The sequence below is a fragment of the Dendrobates tinctorius genome, unplaced genomic scaffold (assembly GCF_039654945.1).
Source record: "Dendrobates tinctorius isolate UK_male_01 unplaced genomic scaffold, ASM3965494v1 ptg000021l, whole genome shotgun sequence".
Lineage (NCBI taxonomy): Eukaryota > Metazoa > Chordata > Amphibia > Anura > Dendrobatidae > Dendrobates > Dendrobates tinctorius.
The window spans coordinates 21,461,786-21,487,576 of NW_027361689.1; the positions used below are offsets into that span (position 1 = coordinate 21,461,786).

Genomic DNA, 25,791 nt, shown 5'->3' on the forward strand with positions numbered 1-25,791 from the left:
AGACTTACTCTCACTAAATACATCAGAAAAATCAGCCAGATAATCAGGAATATCATGAGACGGAGGTGAGGTGGAGAAAACAGGAGCGTCTCTAAGAAGACACTGACAGTCTCAACTCACCACAGACTCAGATTTCCAATCCAAAACTGGATTATGAGCCTGCAACCAGGGAAATCCCAGAACAATAGTATCATACAAATTATGCAGCACCAGAAATTTACAATTTTCTTGGTGGTCTGGGGCAACTTGCATTATCACCTAGGTCAAAAACTGAGCTTTATTCTCCACCAAAGGAGTAGCATCAATACCCCTCAAAGGAATAGGCGTCCGCAGAGGCGTCATGGACAAACCACAACGTTTAGCAAAGTCCAAATCCATCAGATTCAACGCTGCTCCAGAATCCACAAAAGCTTTAGTGGAAAACGTGGATAAGGAGCAGATCAGAGTAATTGCCAAAAGAAACTTAGATTGTACACCACCTACAGCAAATGTGTGTGCAAAACGTTTCTCTCGTTTAGGGCAGACAGAAATAGTATGAGAGGCGTCTCCACAGAAAAAACACAGCTTATTACGCCTTCTAAACTCCTGACGTTGCGCCCTAGACAAAACCCCATCACATTGCATAGGTTCAGACATTTGTTCAAAAGGTGGAAGCGCCTCCCGTGCAGTTTTACGTTCATGTAAACGCCGATCAACTTGATTGGCTAATGACATAAAATTATCCAGACCAGAGGGAACAGGAAATCCCACCATAACATCTTTTACGGTCTCTGAGAAACCCTTCCGAAAGAGAGCTGCCAAGGCACTATCATTCCATGTAGTAAGGACCGCCCACTTTTGGAATTTTTGACAGTATAACTCTGCAGAATCCTGACCCTGGCTTAATGCCAACAGGGTTCTTTCAGCTTGATCAACAGCATTAGGTTTATCATACAACAACCCCAAGGCTTGAAAAAATACATCCACATTAGTCAAAATAGGATTTTCAGGTGTCAGAGAAAAAGCCCAATCCTGGGGATCGCCGCGCAGCAAGGAGATGACAATTTTAACCTGCTGCACAGAGTTCCCCGATGAATTAGGCTTCAAGGCAAGAAATAATTTACAATTATTCTTAAAATTCAGAAATTTAGATCGATCCCCAGAAAACACATCAGGAGTAGGAATCTTAGGTTCAGCAGCATGTGACTGAATGAGGTAGGTGGAAATTCCCCGCACTTCAGCAGCAAGTTGCTCCACACGATCAGACAATTGCTTAATCTCCATTAGGAAAAAAAAAATCCTCTTACGGCCCCAGAAAAAAAAAAAGGAAAAAATATGTATAAAAAAAAAATTCTGACATTTTTTTTTTAAACAATCTTTCCCTGCTTTTGAGTACCCTAGAATCTGTGGTATGGCTGGTGATTCTGCTATGAATGGGTCACCGAGGAGGAACAACAAAAAGCTAAGTCCCAGAAAACCAGAGAGGTTGGTAACTATGCAGATTGCAGATCCCTGATCTTAACCACACAACTAACAGTAGCAGTGGAGCGTTCCTGCGATGTTCCTAGATGACTCATCGCCGCCGGAGGACTACATAAACCTAATGCAAGAAAAGAGAAAACTAACTGCCCCAGAGCAGACCCCAAAGGAATAGACAGCCCCCACACATGTATTGACGGTGAAGCAAGATGAAAACACAAACACAGGCAGGAAAATAGGCTGAGCAAATGATGGGGCCCAACTAACTATAAAGAACAGGAAAGGAAAGACACTGTCTGCAATCTGCCAAAAAACCCTACAAACTAATGTCCAACACTTCTGATAACAAAACTAAACCTGAAGTCACTAGACTTGTCCAACTATATCAGCAATCTGAAATATTCTGAGACAAAGCAAAAAGAGGCCAATCTAATAAGGGACTAAAAAGCAAATTGGCAAATACAGATAAATAAGAGTGGAAATTCAGCACAGCCCAGCTGGGGCTGGCTGAACACACAAAAAACTGAATGGACCAACAAAATCAAGTGTGAACATTAGCAAAAACACTTAGCTTTGAGAAGGCTGGAACAGAGCTTAAAACCAAGACCTGAGCAGCCTGAAGCAATCACCAGCACTGACTTAGGGCGTCGGCAGTCTTAAATCCAATCTAAGATTCCTGAGGTTCAATCGTCATCATAACCATCAGGTGGTAGATCTCCACTGACCAAATCAGCCTCACCACCTGCTGTCACCACCAGAGGGAGTCTGGAAGGCGAACTCACCACTGGTGGAATAGAGAGTGAACGCACAACACCTTTCCTTGCTACCAGAAAAAATGTAAAACCTGTCCATTTATAATGACCACGGACAAGATAAAGATCCCCAACTCACATCAGGACTACAAGATGCCAGGTGCTTTCAGCTGCATCACATCTAATGTCAGGCCCGGATTGGTAATCTGGCCAACCGGGCATTTTCCCGCTGGGGCACGATATATGTCCCTCTGAGGGTCCCTGGAGTGGCGGTGCCCGCTTATCCGACCGCCGCCGATGAGGTCACCGGCCCCTTTCAAATTCCTGCTGCCGGCCCTTTAAATCTGCAGGCACGGCGGTTAACACAGGTACGTGCGCTGGCAGCAGCTCAGCTGCATTATCACTCACCAGTCAATGGCACAGGAGGGGGTTAAGAATGTCTGACGTTGCACGTCAGGACATTCTTTGTGGGCGGAGAGTGCATGCTCTGCTCTCCTGCTCCAGGCTGCAGTGCTGAGGAGATGAGACGAGAGGTTCAGGACATCATGCCTACCCACGCCCACCTGATGCTGTAATCACTGGATGCCTGCCAGGATTGGAGTGACAGTCGTGTCTGGAACCTGGTGAGTGAATACAGGTGCTGGGTTCAGTGGGGCTGGCTGGCGTACACTGGAGCTGGGCTCAGTGGGGCTGGCTGGCATATACTGGAGCTGGGCTCAGTGGGGCTGGCGTATACAGGAGCTGGGCTCAGTGGGGCTGGCTGGTGCATACTGGAGCTGGGCTCAGTGAGGCTTGCTGGCATATACTGGAGCTGAGCTCAGTGGGGCTGGCTGGCGTATACAGGAGCTGGACTCAGTGGGGCAGCTGGCATATACAGGAGCTGGGTTCAGTGGAGCTGGCTGGCATATACTGGATCTGGGCTCAGTGGGGCGGCTGGCGTATACTGGAGCTGGGCTCAGTGGGGCGGCTGGCGTATACTGGAGCTGGGCTCAGTGGGGCAGCTGGCGTATACTGGAGCTGGGCTCATTGGGGCTGGCTGGCGCATAGAGGCGTGCTATGAGCTCATTTTCTGCTCCACCAGTTGAGAGTTCTCCTTCCGTTCTCCCTCTGGTGGTGACAGGAGGTAGTGAGGTTGGTTTAATTGGTAGTGATCTGCCACCTGATGAGGAAGATAATGATTGGATCTCTGGAGTATCAGACTGGATATAAGACAGCCGACGCCCTATCCTGTTGCTGGTGATTCATTCTGCTTCTCAGGTCTTGGACTCAGCTCTGTTCCAGTCTTCTCAAGTTAAGTTTGCTTTTGCTAATGTTCACACTTGCTCTTGTTGGTCAATTCAGTTTTTTGTGTGGTCAGCCAGCCCGGCTGGGCTGTGCTGAATTTCCACTCTTATTTATCTGTATTTGCCAATTTGCCTTTTTTTGTCCCTTATTAGATTAGCATCTTTTTGCTCTGTCTCAGAATATTTCAGAGTGCTGATATAGTGGGAGAAGTCTAGTGACTTCAGGGTTAATTTTGCTATCAGCTGTGTTGGACATTATTTTTGGCAGGGTTTTTGGCAGATTGCAGACAGTGGCTTTCCTTTCCTGTCCTTTCTAGTTAGTCGGGCCCCATCGTTTGCTCAGTCTATTTTCCTGCCTTTGTGTGTGTTTTCATCTTGTTTCACCGTCAATACATGTGGGGGGCTGTCTTTCCTTTGGGGTCTGCTCTGGGGTAGTTAGTTTTCCTCTTTTCCTGCTTTAGGCTTATGTAGCTCTCCGGTTGTGACGAGGCGTCTAGGACCAATGTAGGAACGCTCCACGACTGCTACTAGTGGTGTGGTTAGAATAAGGGATCTGCAGTCTGCATAGTTACCAACTCTGGTTTTCTGAGACTTAGCTTGTGTTGTTGTTTTTTTCCCTCGGTGACCCATTCATAACAGAGGCGCTGGGCTTAGTGGGGCTGGCTGGTGTCTACTGGTGCTGGGCTCAGTGGGGCTGGCTGGCATATACTGGAGCTGGGCTCAGTGGGGGTGGCTGGCATATACTGGAGCTGGGCTCAGTGGGGCTTGCGTATAGAGGAGCTGGGCTCAGTGGGGCTGGATGGCGTATACTGGAGCTGAGCTCAGTGGGGTGGCTGGTGTATACAGGAGCTGGGCTCAGTGGGGCAGTTGGCGTACTGGAGCTGGGCTCAGTGGGGCGTCTGACGTACACAGGAGCTGGGCTCAGGGGGGCGGCTGGCCTGTACTGGAGCTGGGCTCAGTGGGGCTGGCTTGGTATAACTCAGTGGGGCTGGCTGGTGTGTAGAGGAGCTGCGCTCAGTGGGGCTGGCTGGTGTATACTGGAGCTGGGCTCAGTGGGGCTGACTGGCATATACAGGAGATGGGCTCAGTGGGGCGGCTGGCGTATACAAGAGCTGGACTCAGTGGGGCGGCTGGCATACACTGGAGCTGGGCTCAGTGGGACGGCTGGCGTATACTGGAGCTGGGCTCAGTGGGGTGGCTAGCATATACTGGAGCTGGGCTCAGTGGGGCGGCTGGCGTATACTGGAGCTGGGCTCAGTGGGGCTGACTGGCATATACAGGAGATGGGCTCAGTGGGGCGGCTGGCGTATACAAGAGCTGGACTCAGTGGGGCGGCTGGCATATACTGGAGCTGGGCTCAGTGGGACGGCTGGCGTATACTGGAGCAGGGCTCAGTGGGGCGGCTGGTGTATAGAGGAGCTGGGCTCAGTGGGGCAGCTGGCGTATACAGGAGCTGGGCTCAGTGGGGCGGCTGGCGTATACAGGAGCTGGGCTCAGTGGGGCAGCTGGCATATACTGGAGCTGGGCTCAGTAGGGCTGGCTGGCGTACAGAGGAGCTGGGCTTAGTGGGGCTGGCTGTTTGTATACTGGAGCTGGGCTCAGTGGAGCGGCTGGCGTATACTGGAGCTGGGCTCAGTGGGGCTGAATGGCATATACAGGAGATGGGCTCAGTGGGGCGGCTGCCGTGCACAGGAGCTTGGCTCAATGGGTCGGCTGGCGTATACTGGAGCTGGGCTCCGTGGGGCGGCTGGCGTATACAGGAGCTGGGCTCCGTGGGGCAGCTGGCGTATACAGGAGCTGGGCTCAATGGGGCGGCTGGCGTATACTGGAGCTGGGCTCAGTGGGGCGGTTGGCTTGTACTGGAGCTGGGCACAGTAGGAGGGCTGGCATATACAGGAGCTGGGCTCAGTGGGACGGCTGGCGTATACAGGAGTTGGGCTCAGTGGGACGTCTGGCGTATACAGGAGCTGGGCTCACTGGGGCGGCTGGCGTATACGGGAGCTGGGCTCAGTGGGGCGGCTGGTGTATACAGGAGCTGGGCTCAGTGGGGCGGCTGGCGTATACAGGAGCTGGGCTCAGTGGGGCGACTGACGTAAATTGGAGCTGGGCTCAGTGGGGCGACTGGCGTAAACTGGAGCTGGGCTCATTGGGCAGCGGGGCATGTGGTGATGAGATATATATATACACGCCTATGATACTGTATATGGGGCTTTATATGTGGTGCCATTATAATATGTGCAGGACTGTATGTGGGGCCATCATATTATGTGCAGGGCTATTAGGACTTTTGCTCTGGGGCCCCATGGTTTCTATGTACACCCCTTGCCTCCCCTAATTAGCTCTAGTCTAGCGGTTGGCCGTGGTGTGTTGTCATTCCTGCCCCAATCTGTAGCAATCTGGGTGAGTTAATGTCTATCTCAACCCAGAGACAAATTTAGTAAATTTAAGGAGGTGTCCATTGCTTTAACATTGATGACTTTTTCTAAGGATAGGTGATCAAGGTCTGATCTGTGTGGGTGCGACACCTGCCGCTACCACCACAGATCAGCTGTACTCGGTGCTGGCAGGAACTGCTCAGATGCTGCACATTTGGTATCTATTCAAATAAAGGGGCGGACATGCAGAACCCGATTGTGGCCACTTTACAGTAGATTGAGCTGTGCTGTGCAGTTCTGTAAGGGTATGTGCACACATTGCGGATTTGGCTGCGGATTTGGCCCTGCGGTTCCGTAGCAGTTTTACATGCAGTGTACAACACCATGTAAACCTATGGAAAACCAAATCCGCTGTGCACGTGCTGCGGAAAATTCCGCGCAAATTTGCTGCGGTTTATTTTCCGCAGAATGTCAATTCTTTGTGCATATTCCATAGCGTTTTTACACCTCTTCCATTATAGGAATCCATAAAAAAATAAAAAACAAATCTGAACTGAGAAAAGTAAGTTAATGTGTATGCACAATGTAAGTGCATATTAACACATGACCATTAACCAGAGAAAACAAAAAGCAAAAAACACAAATATCCTGAACTAAGAGTAAAAAATATACTGCAAATAATGGTAACCTTTATGCATTATTTGCAGTATATTTTTTACTCTTAGTTCAAGATATTTGTGTTTTTTGCTTTTTGTTTTCTCTCATTATAGGAATCCGCAGGTGTAAAAACGTAGGTGAAATCCGCACAAAATCTGCAGAAAATCCGCACATAAAACGCAGGTCATTTTACCTGCGGATGTAGCAAAATTTGTGCGTAAAAATCCGCAGCACAATCCGCAACGTGTGCACGTCCTGCCAGCACTGAGAACAGCTGACCTGCGGTGGTGCCAGGTGTCGCACCAACACCGATCAAACATGATGACTTATCCTAAGGATCAGTTATCAGTGTTAAAGTAGTGGACAACCCCTTTAAATATTCATGTTTCCATTCTCTGGTCCAGAGCTGGCTGGTGGCTGACTTTTGGGTCTGATGAGAATTATATTTTCTCCCAGTCCTCCAGCCAGTTTTGCACCAGGAGCTTATTTAGCCAAGAATATCTGATTTCTATCAGTGCTGGACAATCAGTCTCTACATAAATCAGATCTTTTGGGCCAAATAAGCTCCTGGTGCAGGACTGGCCATTTTTAGTAGATGGACAATCCCTTTAATTTTTTTTTCAGATGTTGTATTAGTCTAGCCTGATGAAGAGACCTGAGTAGTCTGGAAAGCTTGCAAGGTGTTACCATCTTTTCAGTTAGCCATTAAAAGGTATCAACCACTGAAGACTGGCTAACACGGTACAAAGATGTCTATCTTTACTGTATGTACATATAGACACACAACAAATAGGAACATAATTTATAAATAGAAATACAAAGTTAAGGTGCCAACACTATTTAAAAATAAGGGCTACATGGCCTACATTAATTTATCTGCAGTGTGTACTCTTCACCCCCAGCCTGCAGTGGCGCACTGCACATTGGACACCCCCTCATCCCAGCGTGCGGCCTGCAGCATCACCTGACTCCTGCCTCCTCCAGCAGCGACCCTGGGACCCAGCTTCACCGCTTCCACCAACCTTGGTAAGCAATAAGACGCATGGATTATAAGAAGCGCCACCCTTTTATTAAAAAAATTTTTTTTCCTATTTTTCGACTCCAAATTTGGGGTACGCTTTATAATCCGGAGCATGTTATAATCTGTAAAATACGGTAAATATTTTTTCTAAATCAATGTGTGTTTTCTAGTAGTCTCGTAAATAAATAATTGGCACCAGGCATCTCGATGCCATTTATAGGCTAAGGAAATAATTTTTGTGTTTTCTAGCAGTGGGGTAAATAAATACTTAATTACAGTTCCATAAGAAAAATATAAAACAAATAAAAATGAAAACACAATGAAGAAAAGAAAAAAAATACAAAAATGCAACAATGAAACAGTGGTGGATTACTCCTTCCCTCCCTCTTCCACCTTTACTGCCATGCCCACCTCCTCCTCCACTAGGACATATTCCTCCTAGTTCAAGATTATTATTTTTTTATCAGTATAAGGACAAGATGCAGCGATAGTGAGGGACAGTATAAAGTTAAATATTCTCTGTGTGTACTCTGCACTTTTGTCTGTTATAGCACCGTGTATAACCAAAAGTTTTTATAATCAAAAGCTGTGTCAGTGGGAGTGATGTGCATCTAAACATATTATTCTACTCTTATGCAACCATGTCAGTGATAATGTAAAGGGTTAAAACTAAAATCAAAGCTGAAGTTTTGTTTTATCCATTCTCTGAAGGTTTCGTTTCTTTACTTTTGTTGCTGTAAAATAAGTTTTTGTAATTGGCATGGGCTGTCATGAAACCAGACTGTTCCCATCAGGTGCAAGATAAGGAAGGCGGGAGTGTAAAACTCAGAAGAATATGCCATTATACTACTTTCTAAGCTATTTAGGTACGGACATATACAGTATGCAGTTCCGGTTTTCTTGCAATATTATTGGCTTACAAAGTGAAGCATTACCATGATGTTATTGGTAGTTGAGAACCTTGCATAATTAAGCAAAATATTATAAAAGAAGTGACTAAAATAAAGGGGCTTAGTGATCTGTCTCGATCCTCCCGTACAGAGACCCACGTCTCCGTGTGGTCATTTAAGTTGCTAGCAACACTGGAATAATTTGGAAATCACTGGCTCAACCGTGAAGGGTTAATTTAGCCCTCCCAAAATAGCTACCTCGACAATAGTACTGTCCCAAAAGCTGCTGTGTATTATTTAACTCATAACTGTGGGAGTACTGTGCCAAAAGTTGCTGCAAGTATTCTGTAACCCATATATGTGAAAATACTGCGCCTATGAGCCACCATGTGTTGTCTGCAAACTTGCCTATGGGGGTACCAAGCCCTATTATCTGGGTGTGAAATTTTTTTATCAGCTTCCGTAAGGAAAATGTGAAAGCATGCTTTGTGGGTAAAATTTGTTATCAACTTCTGTGGGGGAAATGAGGAAACATGCTCTGTGGGTGAAATTTGTCATCAGCTTCTGTGGGGTACTGTGCCCTATGGTCTGTGGGTGAATTTGTTATTAGCTTCTGTGGGGACACTTTGTTAAAAGGAGCTGTGTGTATTCTTTAACCCATATCTGTGCAAGTACTGTGCCTTTAAGCTGCTGTGTGTACTCTACAACCCTCCTTGTTGGGTTACTGTGCCCTATTGTCTGGGTGTGAAATTTTTAATCAGCTTTCTGAAGGAAATGTGAAAATATGCTGCGTGGGGTAAACTTGTTATTAAATTCTGTTGAGGAAGTATGGAAATATGCCCTGTGGGAGAAATTTGTTATCCCCTTCTGTGGGGGAAATGTGAAAACATGCTCTGTGTGTTAAATTTGTTATCAGTTTCTGTGGGGTACTGTGCCCAAAAGCCTCTGTGTACTCTGCAGCTATGTCTATACGACTACTGATCCTAAAAAACAATTTTACTCTACCTTTGTGGCTGTGACTAATGCTCAATTTCAGATTTCACTACTCGTTCCAATTACAGAGCCTTTAAATTGTCGTGAATGGCTATTTTGTCTCACTATATCAACGGCTGACTCTGTTGAGAAGTGAATAGTTTGCTTGACTTCTGCCTTCCTTGGATGTGGTACCCATTTATCAGGCTGCCTCTCTGGAAAAAAACCCTGATTCTCTGTTATCCAAATGTACGGTATAACTCCGCATGTGGGCGGTTTGAGATTGAATGGCTGCGAGTCCCTCCAGTTCCTTAACTTTGTGTTCTACCAGGTCCACTATTAATCATGGCCACAGCTTGAAGAAACAGATGCAGTTACCTACTTTGAACACTAATCTTTTCAAGGGAAAAACTTCTGGCAATGGAGACCCTAAGGAAACAGCATTGGGGACGTGTCCCAAGAGACTGGTGGTAGCAAATCTTGTGGCAGCTGTATGAAGAATCAAACTATGAGCTTTTCTATCTGCTCTATTGTACTCTAATGAAGATAAAAGTTTGGCTTTGTGGGTGAAATTTGTTAAATACTTCAGTAGGGGTACTCTACTGCATGTTCTGTGGGTGAAATTATTAACTCGACTGCCAGTTAAAAGCCTCGTGATGGATCATACTACCAGCTTTTCATCAGCTGTACACAACTGGAGCTGAAATATTGGCGCTGTTGGAGAAATGTGAAAACATGCCCTGTGAGTAAAAAATTTAAGAAGATTCTGTGTGGGTACTCTGCCCCATGCTCTGTGGGTGAAATTTTTTATAAGATTGTGTGGGGGTGCTGTGAATTGAATGGGGCTTGGAGTCTGGGGTCAAGTTCGTGTCTTGAAATGAACTTTTTAAAAAGTCCGCTCGAACCTGGATAACACCCGTGGGTTTGCTCATCACTAATCAACAGAATACATGCAGGCTTACCCGCCAATGATCTGAAGCACATTTCACTGATGCTTCATCAGGGTATATAAGTTAGCATAATAAAATTTTCTGGTGACACATTTCCTAAGTCGACAATACTTGTTCTGTCTCCAACATCTAATTCATAACCTTTGACTGTCTGCTTGTTTATATTTACAGTGATTTACTGGAGAATATATAGAATGTTCAGTTTGCCATAGATTCTATTGTCTTCATAGTTTCTGAATTTTACTTCATTTAGTGAGGACAGAATAATACTTAGGATAGCTGTTTTCCAAATGCTCAATAGCTGGCAAGTATCTTTCCTGATTTTCTCATATACATTGGTTTAGTGTTTATGTGTTTTCAATGGACAAATGGAAGAAAGCTGCCAGATACCTCTGGCAGTGACTTATCTGTCCTGAGAACAAAAGAATCAGGCACAAACATCAGTTAGCAGAACATGAGACTGGCTGACTGACTTTGACTAAGGGTACGTACCCATATGTGTGAAAAAAAATGTTCTTATATTAGGAACGAAAAAACGGATGAGTCCAGGCAGATGTTTTACTGGCTTTTCTTCTATCTATCTCTCTATGCAATATAAATGGATATATATATGTGCGTGTCACTGACATATATATATATATATATGCATTCTATGTAATATATATGTATATATATATATATATATACAGTGGGGAAAAAAAGTATTTAGTCAGTCAGCAATAGTGCAAGTTCCACCACTTAAAAAGATGAGAGGCGTCTGTAATTTACATCATAGGTAGACCTCAACTATGGGAGACAAACTGAGAAAAAAAAATCCAGAAAATCACATTGTCTGTTTTTTTTTCATTTTATTTGCATATTATGGTGGAAAATAAGTATTTGGTCAGAAACAAAATGTCATCTCAATACTTTGTGATATATCCTTTGTTGGCAATGACAGAAGTCAAACGTTTTCTGTAAGTCTTCACAAGGTTGCCACACACTGTTGTTGGTATGTTGGCCCATTCCTCCATGCAGATCTCCTCTAGAGCAGTGATGTTTTTGGCTTTTCGCTTGGCAACACGGACTTTCAACTCCCTCCAAAGGTTTTCTATAGGGTTGAGATCTGGAGACTGGCTAGGCCACTCCAGGACCTTGAAATGCTTCTTACGAAGCCACTCCTTCGTTGCCCTGGCGGTGTGCTTTGGATCATTGTCATGTTGAAAGACCCAGCCACGTTTCATCTTCAATGCCCTTGCTGATGGAAGGAGGTTTGCACTCAAAATGTCACGATACATGGCCCCATTCATTCTTTCATGTACCCGGATCAGTCGTCCTGGCCCCTTTGCAGAGAAACAGCCCCAAAGCATGATGTTTCCACCACCATGCTTTACAGTAGGTATGGTGTTTGATGGATGCAACTCAGTATTCTTTTTCCTCCAAACACGACAAGTTGTGTTTCTACCAAACAGTTCCAGTTTGGTTTCATCAGACCATAGGACATTCTCCCAAAACTCCTCTGGATCATCCAAATGCTCTCTAGCAAACTTCAGACGGGCCCGGACATGTACAGGCTTAAGCAGTGGGACACGTCTGGCACTGCAGGATCTGAGTCCATGGTGGCGTAGTGTGTTACTTATGGTAGGCCTTGTTACATTGGTCCCAGCTCTCTGCAGTTCGTTCACTAGGTCCCCCCGCGTGGTTCTGGGATTTTTGCTCACCGTTCTTGTGATCATTCTGACCCCACGGGGTGGGATTTTGCGTGGAGCACCAGATCGAGGGAGATTATCAGTGGTCTTGTATGTCTTCCATTTTCTAATTATTGCTCCCACAATTGATTTCTTCACTCCAAGCTGGTTGGCTATTGCAGATTCAGTCTTCCCAGCCTGGTGCAGGGCTACAATTTTGTTTCTGGTGTCCTTTGACAGCTCTTTGGTCTTCACCATAGTGGAGTTTGGAGTCAGACTGTTTGAGGGTGTGCACAGGTGTCTTTTTATACTGATAACAAGTTTAAACAGGTGCCATTACTACAGTTAATGAGTGGAGGAAAGAGGAGACTCTTACAGAAGAAGTTACAGGTCTGTGAGAGCCAGAAATCTTGATTGCTTGTTTCTGACCAAATACTTATTTTCCACCATAATATGCAAATAAAATGAAAAAAAAACAGACAATGTGATTTTCTGGATTTTTTTTTCTCAGTTTGTCTCCCATAGTTGAGGTCTACCTATGATGTAAATTACAGACGCCTCTCATCTTTTTAAGTGGTGGAACTTGCACTATTGCTGACTGACTAAATACTTTTTTTCCCCACTGTATATGCATTCTATGCAAACAAACCTATTTCAACACCCTCACCACCTCACTGTCCAATAACCCGAAACGTCTCTTTGACACTTTTCATTCTCTACTCAACCCAAGAGTACAGGCCCCAACCATGGAGCTCCAAGCTGACGATCTGGCCAATTACTTCAAAGAAAAAATTGGCCAGATCTGACAGGAAATTATTTCCCAATCACCTCATACCATGCACTGTCCTCTCTCCCCCACTGCATCTAGCTCACTCTCTGATTTTGAACCAGTCACAGAAGAAGAAGTAAGCAGGCTCCTTGCATCTTCTCGCCTAACCACTTTCACCAGTGACCCATTTCCGTCACATCTCCTCCATTCCCTTTCCCCTGCTGTCACCCCTCACCTAACTAAAATATTTAACCTCTCTCTCTTCTGGTATCTTTCCCTCCTCATTTAAGCATGCCAGCATACATCCACTACTTAAAAAACCATCCATCGACCAAGACTGTGCCGCTAACTATAGACCTGTCTCTAATCTTCCCTTCATCTCTAAACTCCTGGAACGCATGGTCCACTCCCATCTTATCCGCTATCTCTTTGATAACTCTCTTCTCGACCCTCTCGAATCCGGTTTCCGCTCTTTACACTCTACTGAAACTGCCCTCTCTAAAGTCTCTAATGATCTACTAGCAGCTAAATCAAATGGTCATTACTCCATCCTAATTCTCTTGGATTTCTCTGCAGCATTCAACACTGTGGATCATCAGCTCCTCACTATGCTCCGTTCCATTGGCCTCAAGGACATCGTTCTCTCCTGATTCTCCTCCTATCTCTCTGATCGCTCCTTTACTGTATCTTTTGCCGATTCCTACTCCTCTCACCTTTCCCTTACTGTTGGGGTTCCACAAGGATCGGTTCTAGGTCCCCTCCTCTTCTTCTTGTACACTGCCTCTATTGGTCAAACAATCAGTAGATTTGGTTTCCAGTACCATCTCTATGCTGACGACACCCAATTATACGCTTCTTCTCCTGACATCGCGCCAGCCTTTCTAGAAAACACTGGCCATTGTCTAAATGCTGTGTCTAACATCAGGTCCTCACTATATCTGAAACTGAACCTGTCAAAGACTGAACTCCTTGTGTTTCTACCCTCTACTAATGCACCTATGCCCGACATTGCCATTTCTGTGTGTGGTTCCACTATTACTCCCCAGCAACATGCCCGCTGTCTTGGGGTCATACTTGACTCCGAGCTTTCCTTTGCCCCCCACATTCGATCACTGGCTCGCTCTTGTCATCTGCACCTCAAAAACATTTCAAGAATTTGACCTTTTCTTACTTTTGACTGCAAAAACTCTTACTGTTTCTCTTATCCAATCTCATCTCGACTATTGTAACTCCCTTCTAATCGGTCTCCCTCTTACCAAACTCTCCCCTCTCCTATCTGTCTTGAATGCTGCAGCCAGGATCATATTCCTCACCAATCGTTACCCCGATGCCTCTACCTTGTGCCAGTCATTACACTGGCTACCCATCCACTCCAGAATTCAGTATTAACTTATTGCCCTCACCCACAAAGCCCTCCATGGCTCAGCACCACCCTACATCTCCTCCCTTGTTTCAGTATACCACCCTACCCACGCCCTCCATTCTGCTGATGACCTGAGGTTAGCATCCTCAATAATCAGAACCTCCCACTCCCGTCTCCAAGACTTTACACGTGCTGCGCCAATTCTTTGGAATGCACTTCTCAGGTCAATACGATTAGTCCCCAATCCCCACAATTTTAAGCGTGCCCTGAAAACGCATTTATTCAGACTGGCCTACCGCCTCAACACATTAACCTATTCTATCCCTGGGTGGCACAGTCAAAAGTTTTTCCATAACCAGGTTCCCTGCATCATGTTCCCACATGCTTTATGCATCCAATAGCCCTCTGAGTTTGTACTGTTACACACTTAACATTATGGCTGGTCCAAACAATCAGGGCAATTGTTACCACCCACCTTTCGTGTCTACCTTTTTCCTCCTAGATTGTAAGCTTTCGAGCAGGGCTCTCATTCCTCTTGGTATTTGTTATAATCTATGTGATTATTGCTATGCTGTAATGTCTGTTGTCTGTACAAATCCCCTCTGAAATGTAAAGTGCTGCGGAATATGTCGGCGCTATAGAAATAAAATTTATTATTAATATTATTATTATGTGTGAGCAGGTAGGAAGATGCAGTAATGGGTCGGATTCAGAACAAGTATTAACGTGGGGTTTAATTTAACAGGTATACTCCCAGCAGGGAGAAAACAGATAAAAAAGTATAAAGGAACACAGGTGACGTAACTCAGGGGAAGAGGGTGTGAAGAATAGGGAAGGAAGTTGAAGGATAGCAAACTTATCAGTTTGACGACTTCAGAATGCGGTTAGTTCAGGATGTGGATGTTGTCGCCAAAGCAATGACCCATAAGGGGTCCGGTAAGGTCCTGGAAAAGATGGCGTGCTGGATCCTGGTGGCAACAGTGATTCCTTGTGGTCCAGTCGGTAATCGGTGTGTCAGGAAACGATGAGCCAGACAGAGCACATTCTTTCCCCCTGTCAGCGTACAGGGACAATGAGCAACTCGATTCAGGTACAAAGGGAAACCCCTCACAGCAGGTGTCCCAATACTCCCGTCAGTGTGTGCGCAGGCTTATGTCCTGACTGGGCATCCTGTCACTCACGGTCAGCGATGTCAGCGGGGACCAGGTACATCATTGTCGGCAGTCTGTGTTAACAGCTTTTTGCCTCTGCTGGTTTTTACCTGCTCTGGCAGTTGCCTCCCCCACGCAGAAGCCCTGACACTGCCCTCCTGCGCGATGCAGCTGATCTAACTGATTTGCACCGTGATGTGGCTATTTTATCTTAGCCATGTCCCTACTCCTAGTTGCAGAGGTCGGTTCGGGACTTTAAGCTTTCCCCGGTGAAACCTGGGTGACAGCCCCGACAGTTCCGGATCCGTCATGGAGTAGTTAGGCCTGGTCTGGGTCTTCTCCTTACATATGTGTATATATCTACTCTATCTATTCTATTCTAACCTGTCAGTGTGATTTTACTGTACACTGTACATGAATTGCCGGCTTTTCTAAGAACACCGTTGTGTAAAAATCGGACAGCACTCGCATGGTGCGAGTGCTGTGCATTTCTTTCTCGCACCCATTGACTTGCATTGGCAAGTCTTGTCTGAGATACGCTGCAAATCGCAGCATGTTGCAATTTTTTTTCTCAGTCCAATTTTAGCTGAGAAAGAAATCGCTGATGAGATATAACTTATTAAATAACATTGGTCAGAATGCAATCCAATTTTTTACCGGATTACACTCGTCCATTTTTCTCGCAAATGGGTATGTATCCTGGTATGTAGAGTGGATTTTAGGCTTCTCTCAAATATACTATATTTAGTTGATCTATAATGGTGATGATTGGTGTATTAGTATGATAATATTCATAAATAAACACATTTATAAATTGTGGTTCTCAACCAGTGGTCAATAAGAACTGGAAGAAAATACAGGAAATATCTGTTTCTAGGAACTCAATTATGTTACATTTTATTATCCCCACTCTTATATGTGTTTTCCTTGCTTAGCTTTTTTAAATAACCTCCAGTGTGTTCTCTAATTTCCTAATGTTACATTGATAGCGTAATGAATGTAATATTTGTAAGATTATGATGTCTTTAAACACACGATAAAACAGGAAAACTGTAGAGGGCAGCCAAATGAAGTAAAGTACATGAATGCCAAAACTATGGTCGGGGACAAATTTACTGCCCGAATATAGAGAAGATATAAAGAAGTAAAAGAACGGATTATGTATAAATATTCCTGGTAATCAGATACAAGGAAGATTAGTTGCCAGATCCGAAGATTTCTTTATTAGGACAAGGAGTACATATCTGATTGAAATTTGCTGCCAAAATTCTGTTCTTAAAAATGATATGAACAATAATGGAAGGAAGGTGCCACCAAGTATTGTGTTATATTCCATTACACTGCCACAGAAATGCTATACAAAAATATGATGTAAAATGTAAATCATGCAATGTTTAATACATTGTTTAAAACAATTGTCAGAAAAACATGCTGTAAAGCCAATGAGGGCCGAGCCATACAGGTAAGACCGGTTTCACATTTGCGCTTTATGGCGCTGCGACGGCCTGCGCACGGCTGCCGCTAAGCCCTGCCCCCTGCCAGCTCCCTGCCCGCCCCATCCGGTCATCGCCGCCTACTAGCGCACATGGACGCTTGCGATCTGCACACCCTATCTTTAGCATAGGGTGCGCAGATCGTGCGCTGGCCGTGCGCTAGCAGGATTTTGCCATGCGCTGTGCACTTTTGAAGGTGCGCCATGCGCGCTGAAATGAAACATGCTGTGTTCTGCGCACATGGGTGCACCTTCAAAAGTGTGCAGCGCACGGCAAAATCCTGCTAGCGCACGGCCAGCGCTCGATCTGCACACCCTATGCTAAAGATAGGGTGCACAGATCACAAGTGTCCATGTGTGCTAGTAGGCGGCGATGACCGGATGGGGCGGGCAGGGAGCCAGTAGGGGGCAGGGCTTAGCGGCGGCCGTGCGCAGGCCGTCGCAGCGCCATAAAGCGCAAATGTAAAACCGACCTAACTTGTTTAAATACTACAAATATATATATATATATGGGTGCCCCTTATATTTGGCAAAAATTTATTTTTAAGATATCTGATCCACATACCCTCTTCATTATTTCCATTTAGTCCTAAACACTCATTTATTAAATATGATCCCCCAAGGAAAATGTCAAACCCTGCCAAAGTTACTATATGGAAACTTGTATTAACCCTTTCATGACCTATACGGCGCATGTCTGTAGCGGGTGTATGGAGCAGGCTCATGCAGCGAGCCTGCCCCATACACGGCAGGTGTATTACCTAGAAAAAGATTAAGTTGCACCCTGAATTGCCAAGAATGTTAACTCTAGATCACAGCCACTGCATTACTGCCAGAGAAAATAGGAAACCGCTACAATATGTACATTTGGTATATTGAAAAAAAGAAACTGCAATATTGCTATGAAATATTACAGAAAAAAAGAAGGTACTGAGCGCATAGATTGGCCAATATGTGTGAACTCAACAGCCAATGTCAAGGCATCCTTCATTATTAGGTCCCTGTCCTGATATGACCCCTCTCCTGGGCAAGAAGCCTACATATTATGGGGCAGGAAAGAACCAGCTAACTACTTAAAATCACCTGAAGCTGATGTTCCAAGGTTATCACTCCTAGCAATTCAGGCTCCAGCTTAATATTTTTCTATATGTATATTTTTTTAACTGGCACCTGTTCACACTAGATTGAATGTGCTGGTAATTTTCTTCTATTTGTGGCTGTGCATTACAGCCAGGACATACCACTAACAATCTCTGACAGTGGCATTTAACACGCAGTGACATGTGCATGTCATTAACTCCGCCCATCGGCTCGGTCAGGATGTCATCGCAGGTCACCGATGGGTTGTCATGACAGCCGGGGGTCAGCTGTTGATCCCGGTGCTTGTCATTACAGAGCAAATTTGAATCACTGGCCGGGCTTCAAAGGAGACTGTGATTTTCTGCTATATACAGAAATGCTGTAGCATTGCTGCATATAGCACAAGTAATCAGATAATCACATCTTCAAGTCCCCCCAGGGGGGCTAACGAGATCAGTAAAAAGTAAGAAAAACTTTTAAAAAATCTGAAAAAAAAAAAAAATCCTATTAGTTCAATTCCCCCTCTTTTTGCCCACTGGAAATGAAGCTACTGAAAAAATAAAAAACACATATTTGGCATCGCCGCTTTCATAAAAGTCTCATCTATCAAAATATAAAAACGATTAATCCAATTGGTAAACACCACAAATGGAAAAATTCAAGAATGCCAAAATTAAGTTTTTTGGTCACCGCAGTTCCCCAAAAAATGCTGCAACAAGAGATAAAAAAGTCACAACTGTCCCAAAATAGTAATATTAAAAACATCTTCTAACCCCATAAAAAATAAGCTATCATACTGCGCTATTGGCTGAAAAAATAAAAATGTTACGGGTCTCGGAAAAGGGCAGCACAACTCCCCAATTTTTTCAGATTTTTTTCACCGCTAAAATAATAAAAAAACTGGACATGTTTGGTATCCCCACAATCATATTGACGAGGAGAATCTTATTGCATGGTCATTTTTACCACAAAATGTACATTGTAAAAACAATTATCAAAAAACATTGTCAAAGTAGTGGTTTCTTTCTCAATTTCATGGCACTTGGATTCTTTTCCCCATTTTCGAGTACACTATGAAGTAAAATGAATGGTGTCATTCAAAATACAACTTATCTAGCAAAAAACAAGCACTCGTGTCTATGTGGGCAGAAAAATTAAAGAGTTATGGTTCTGGAAAGAAGGCGAGGAAAAAACAGAAATACAAAAACCCAAATTGGCTGCGGCGTGGAGGTTTTAGTCATTAAGCTATGATTTCACATTTCATGTAGTTTGAAAAGAAGGCAAGAATTTATTGAAATTGTCCATTATTTATTATTTTACAATATATAAAGTAAGAAATACTTTATCCCCGTCATGACGGAAACCTTTTTAGTTTTTGTGTTTCTGTTTTTCGCTTCCCTTCTTCCCAGAGCCATAACTTTTTTATTTTTCTATCAAAATGGTCAAGTGAGGGCTTGTATTTTGTGGGATAAGTTGTACTTTTGAACAACAGCATTGGTTTTACCATATAGTGTTCTCAAAAAAGTGAAAAAATTCCAAGTGCAAAAAAAGTGCAATTCCACAACTGTTTTCTGGATTTTTTTTTTACCATGTTCACCAAATACTAAAACTGACCTGCCATTATGATTCTCCAGGTCATTACGAGTTCACAGACACCAAACATGTCTAGGCTCTTTTTTATTTAAAGGGATCCTGTCACCCCCCCATGCGTTTTTAAGTAAAAGAGCCACGTTGTGCAGCACTAATGCTGCATTCTGTCAAGGTGGCTCTTTAATTTAGCATCCCTTCCACCGAAGAAATAATTGTTTTTAAAATTGGTCAAAAATACCTGAAGTTTGACAGGGGGGCAGGTCTTTCCCCCTCTGACACAGACGCCTCACATCCATCACTCATTTCTTCCTTGAGTTTTTGCTCTGCCTCCTCAGCAATCTTTTGAAATCCTGGTGCCTGCGCTGTACTATATTTTCTTGGGCATGCGCAGTTAGCGCTGACCGTGCTCTCACATCACATCCTGGCCTTCCTATCACACCTGCTTGGATGCGCTGCCAGAGATTCTGCCCCGCAGTGTGAATAAATCATAAGCGACTGCGGGGCGGGCTCTCTGGCCGCACATCCACGCATGCACGATAGGAAGGCCAGGATGTGATGAGAGAGCATGGCACTCCTTCTCTTCCGAGCTCTGCCAAGAGCCCAAACAGTGGTTCATCTATATATATGGGGTATCAGCATCCTCATGACAAATTGTACAACAATTTTTGGGGTCCAATTTCTCCTGGTACCCTTGGGAAAATAGAAAACTGGGGGTAAAAAGATCATTTTTGCAAAAAAATATGATTTTTTATTTTTACGACTCTACATTATAAACTTATGTGAAGCATTTGGTTGTTCAAAGTGCTCACCACACATCTAGATAAGTTACTTAGGGGGTTACTCTTGGTAAAATAAAAAAAATGGATCTGAAGTAAATTTTTTGTGAAAAAAGTTAATGTTCATTTTTTTTAAACATTTCAAAAATTCCTGTGAAGCACCTGAAGGGTTAATAAACTTCTTGAACGTGGTTTTGAGCACCTTGAGGGGTGCATTTTTTAGAATAGTGTCACTTTTGGGTATTTTCTATCATATAGACTCCTCATAGTGACTTCAAATGTGATGTGGTCCCTAAAAAAATGGCGTTGTAAAAATGAGAAATTGCTGGTCAACTTTCCTAACACAAAACAAATTGGTTCCAAAATTGTGCTGATGTAAAGTAAACATGTGGGAAATGTTAGTTATTAAGTATTTTATGTGACATATCTCTGTGATTTATGGGCATGAAAATTCAAAGTTGGAAAATTGCGAAAGTTTCAAAATTTTTGCCAAATTTCCGTTTTTTTCACAAATAAATGCAAGTCATATCAATAAAATGTTACCACTATTATGAAGTACAATATGTCATGAGAAAACAGTGTCAGAGTCACCGGGATCCATGGAAGCGTTCCAGAGTTATTACCTCATAAAAGTACAGTGGTCAGAATTGTAAAAATTGGACTGGTCATTAACATCTAAACCACCCTTGGGGGTAAAGGGGTTATATACCATAAATGTTGGCAAAACTTCTATAAAGCTGGTTTTCAGATGTTTTTGTCCACATTTTAGAAACCTTCACCTTCTTTAGGAAGCATAGATCTTAGTAAGGCGCTTTTATTAAGGAAACGCATTGATGCCATGGCTTAACATAGCATGTGACGATAAGCAAGCTCCCATCTTGCAGTGCTGCCTTGTCTTTCTGAGAAAGTCTGTGAATTGAGAACTGCATAGCAATATCTTCAGAAAGAAAAAGTGCTCTCACCATCCAACGAGCTTGCTGCATGGTACCTGGATGTCTGATTTTCTTGTCGCTCAACATCTCCACTTTAGAATATAATGGAGAATTCTATTAACTTGCTATATTTTCTTTTCTTTTTTTCTTTGGCTGAATACATCTCTAGCAATGTGTTCATTTTTTAAATAGTTTAAATGCGCTTCCATGGTTTCTTTGCAGCCTTGTATCTTTTGGGATCAATGTTTTTCCAACTTTCTTAAAAGTGGGATATCTAGACCTGTCGTAACTTGGTGAGTTTTCACTTCAAACACACTTTTCAACACAAGCTCATAGAGGTAATGGTGGCAGGCGAATAGCAGTAAATCTCTGCTGAATTTTTGCTTCAAGAGCACACAATCACCGTTGATATGACCTGTATTTGAGGCTGTAGTATCACAATAGAGGATCTGCACTTAATGTTCAATATTTCAATTGGTGATCGCATTCCAAACAGCTTGTGTCTGCTTTTTGCCGATTGAATTGTCCAGTTTTGGCACACCAATCAGTTGCTTTCTATTTTCAAATCAAATTACTGTAGGAATAACTTCTTTGAAATTTAGGACATGCAAAGCTGGTAACAATATACCATCCCAGTGAACTGAATAACAAAATCTTTCCTACCTCGTTTCGCAAGAGTCTTAAATTGTGAGCTCTCAGTCAAAGTAGACAACTGCTCTTGTGAACTTTTAATATTACCAGCTGAACTGTAAGATGAATCATCAGGTAAGTTTGTAATGTCATATAGCATTCTGCCAAAGATGTTGATGCCGTAGAGAGAAATTTTTGTTCATCAATAGAGATGAGCAAATTTGTTCAGGTCCTTGCTTATTTGGCAAGCTATAGCGCTTACCGAATAAGCTACAGTGGGAACCCAGATACATGGAGCACTCCAGCTGATCAGCTGTTCGGCTCTGCGCAGCTGCATGTGTCGCGGCTGTGTGACAATCACAATACATGCATGGAGAGCCCACACAGCCGAACAAATTTGCTCATCTCTATTTATCAACTTTCCTCTTTTGTAACCCTCTGTCTCGCGCTCTCCTCTTTTTCAGACAGTTTTCTATCTACTCTAGCTATGTCTCTCCCTGATGCTGAAAAAATATCTTATCATCTTTTATTTTCAATAATTGAAGTGCATCACCGTGTGCAATGTCAAATAGATTATTCAAATTGCTTGAATACTCTTCTCTTCAACCCTTGAATATATCTTGTGTTTTCTTATTATTTTTTTGCAGGTTCCTTCAAATGTGATGCAAACTCACTAGCCTTTTAACACAATTACGTAAAGATTTTGTAGGTATTCTTGCCTTTTCCCAAAATATAATTCACTCATGTATAGCGAGATTTGCGCTTTCACTGACAGTTAATTTAACTTTGCGAATATTATAAAATAAAACTACGAGAACTTGATGATTTGATGATAGGTCATCAAATAGCGGTGTTCAAACTATGTCCCCTTCTAAAAATATAGGTTTTTTTTAGAGCTAAGCAATTCCACCGTCATGATGTTTCATTTAAAACAGTCTGTCTTTTATCGAAAACAACACATATCTATGAGATATGGGTGGAGATGTGTAAGGCATGCTATTAAATAATCATATACTAACATGGTTCATTGCAACTCGCAAGACCAAAGAAATGGATCTCTAAAATAAAACCTTAATTAATCATGTTAAAACTCTCAAAAATACTTAAAATTAGTGTATGGTATAAGCAAACAAATTATTGTCTTATGAGGGTTCCAAAAATATTTGACAGGAAATTGTACATGAGAACTTACAAACCTTAGAATTCCCTAAGGTGTCCCTACCTGTCAGCAGAGGTTGCCACCCTAAATGTATGAAAATGGCACCTATGCTCCACGTTGGCTATCCTTCAAGACCTTATTAACCCGTTAATGTCCAATGATGGACAGAGTCCGTCACTGGACGCCTCCCCCTGTTTGGTTCGTGCTCTGGCGATGAGCCCTCACCTTTTCCGGCACATGACAGCTAATCTGTACAGCTGACATGTGCCCGGAACATCCGCTGGTTGAATCGTGATTCACCTGCGGCTGTTAACATGTTAAATGCCGGTGTCAAACTCTGAGAGCGGCTTTTAACATGCACGCGCAGGAAGCGCGTCATTGCTTTCTCCCATCGACGCCAGTGTCACATGACCGTGGGTCGCCGATGGGTTGGCATGACAACCCGGGGAATACCTCTGTGGTTGTCATTGCTGGATCGCTATGAGCACCGCCTGGTGATCGGCGCTCATAGCAAGTGAGCATATCTGCAACATAGAGCAGGGCTGCAGCTTTAAATCTCCAATGGAGACTATTGAAGCAAGTAAAAAAAAAAAATGTTTAAATCACGCCTCTTTCGCCCCATTCAAAATAAAACCATAAAAAAAATCAAATACACACATATTTAGTATCACCATGTTCAGAATCACCCGATCTATCAATTTATGAAAAGAAATAATCCAATAGGTAAACACCGTAGTGAGAAAAAAATTGAAACGCCAGAATTCCGTATTTTTGGTCGCTGCAACATTGCAATAAAATGCAATAACGGGCAATCAAAGGAGCATATCTGCACCAAAATAGTATCAATAAAAATGTCAGCTTGGTGCACTAAAAATAAGCCCTCACTCAACCCCTGATCCAAAAAATGGAGACCCTACGGGTCTCGGAAAATGGCAACTTTTTTTTACAAACTTTGGACTTTTTCTCCACCACTTAGATAAAAGTGAACCTAGACATGTTCAGTGTCTAAGAACTCATAATGACCTAGAGAATCATAATGGCAGGTGAGTTTTAGCATTTAGTGAACTTAGTAAACAAGCCAAGCAAAAAGCAAGTGTGGGATTGCACTTTTTGTGCAATTTCACCGCACTTAGAATTTTTTTTCCTGTTTTCTATTACATGACATGGTAAAAGCAATGACATTGTTCAAATGTACAAGTAGTCTCTCAAAGAACAAGCCCTTACATCGCCATTTTGACCAAAAATTAAAAACGTTATGGCTTTGGGAATAAGGGGAGCAAAAAATGAAAATGCAAAACCAAAAAATACTCCTGGTCGTTAATAGATTAATCACCCATCACTAAAATGCAGCACAGGTAGTCACATATACACATACAACAAAACCTGGATGTGTAATTCAAATTTAACCATATCAACCAGGTAGTATACATAGGCATAAAGATACTCAAAAGATAGCCATCTCAAAGACCAAAAGGACTGTACAGATTTACATCCAGGGTGCACAAGGGTTAACATTTATCTCACATATCCAAGAAACCTTGTTACCACTTAAAATCAATCTGAAGTGTGTACAAAAAAATATTATCAAGGTCTATGAGGATCACATAATATTTTCCGGATGTGATAAACAGGACCTAATAACCCTAGAGTTCCCCCACCTGTCAGGGTAGGTTGGCACCCTACTGTGGTGACAAAGTGGCGCCCCTGCTCCACATCAACTGTCCCTGAACACCCTGATGAAACACCTATTACTAAAGTGCAATTCAGGTAATAATCAATACACACAAGATCCTGGAAAAATGAAGCCTTGTTAGCAGGTCCCTGCCCATTTGTCATAATGGTGAAGACAAAGGAGCTGTCTGAGGACATCAGAACTGCTATTATTAGCAAATACAAGACTTCCAAAGGGAATACAGCCTTCTCCAAAGAACTTGGTATCCCAGATTAAAAAGTGTGCAATGTTATTAAGAAGTTTGCCATTCATGGAACAGTCAAGATCCTTCCTGTACGTGGGGGAAAGACAAAAATTGACAAGAGATGTCTTCGAAGGTTTGTGAGAATGGTGAAAATCAAACACCCAAAGACCTGAAGGCCAACCTGTCTGGGGTCATGGCATCCACAAATACTATACACCATAACAAATGGTTGAAAAAGAAAAAAATGGACAGTTCTAAAATGGCATTGGCAATCAATGAGTCCTGACCTCAATCCAAAGACACCTTTGGGTTGAGCTGATATCTGCCATTGAGAAAAATAAACCTGCAAATATTCAAGAGCTTGAACAATCTGCAAAGGACAAGTGTGAGAAAACACCAGCTGAGAAGTACAAGAAGCTTATAGATGTCTACAAGAAATGTTTGGAGGCTGTCATCAATGTCAAAGGGTAAGTAGCTAAGTATAAATTAGGTGTGCCTTTATTGCTGCAAAAGCTGTTTATTCTGTTTCATTTTTGAAATTGCCGAGTCCGGCACCACAACACGCCCTCTCCAGACCTCATGGCCCAACAACGTAATGATCGGGTATTGACGCGGGGTCTCGCCGTGATGTCAGGAGAGGGCCCGCGTTATTACCCGATCATTAAGTTGTTGTGCCATGATATCTGGAGAGGGCGTGTTGTGGTGCCGGACTCGGCGTCTGAGCAGTCCTCGCTTTCCATCGCCATTTTCTTGGAGACACACAGCAGTGTGTCTTCTACAAAATTGCGGTGAAAAGCGCGGACTGCGCATGCACCGACTCCGGCGCCACAACCCGCCCTCCCCTGACATCACAGTAAGATGCAAGACCCCGCGGCAACAGCAACACCGGATTGTTAAGGTGTTGTGCA

General features: G+C 43.3%; 1 long non-coding RNA gene across 2 annotated transcripts in view; it reads left to right on the forward strand.

The window, feature by feature from the left end:
• Positions 1-2,725: 2,725 nt before the first annotated feature.
• Positions 2,726-25,791, forward strand: part of LOC141083723 (uncharacterized) — a 356,895-nt gene continuing 333,829 nt past the window's right edge. Inside the window, exons 1-2 of one of the 2 annotated variants that reach the window (XR_012230801.1) lie at positions 2,726-2,833; positions 7,408-7,551. This is a non-coding gene — a long non-coding RNA (uncharacterized lncRNA). The remainder of the gene's footprint in view (positions 2,834-7,407; positions 7,552-25,791) is intronic. The other variant, XR_012230802.1, reaches the window with a different exon arrangement.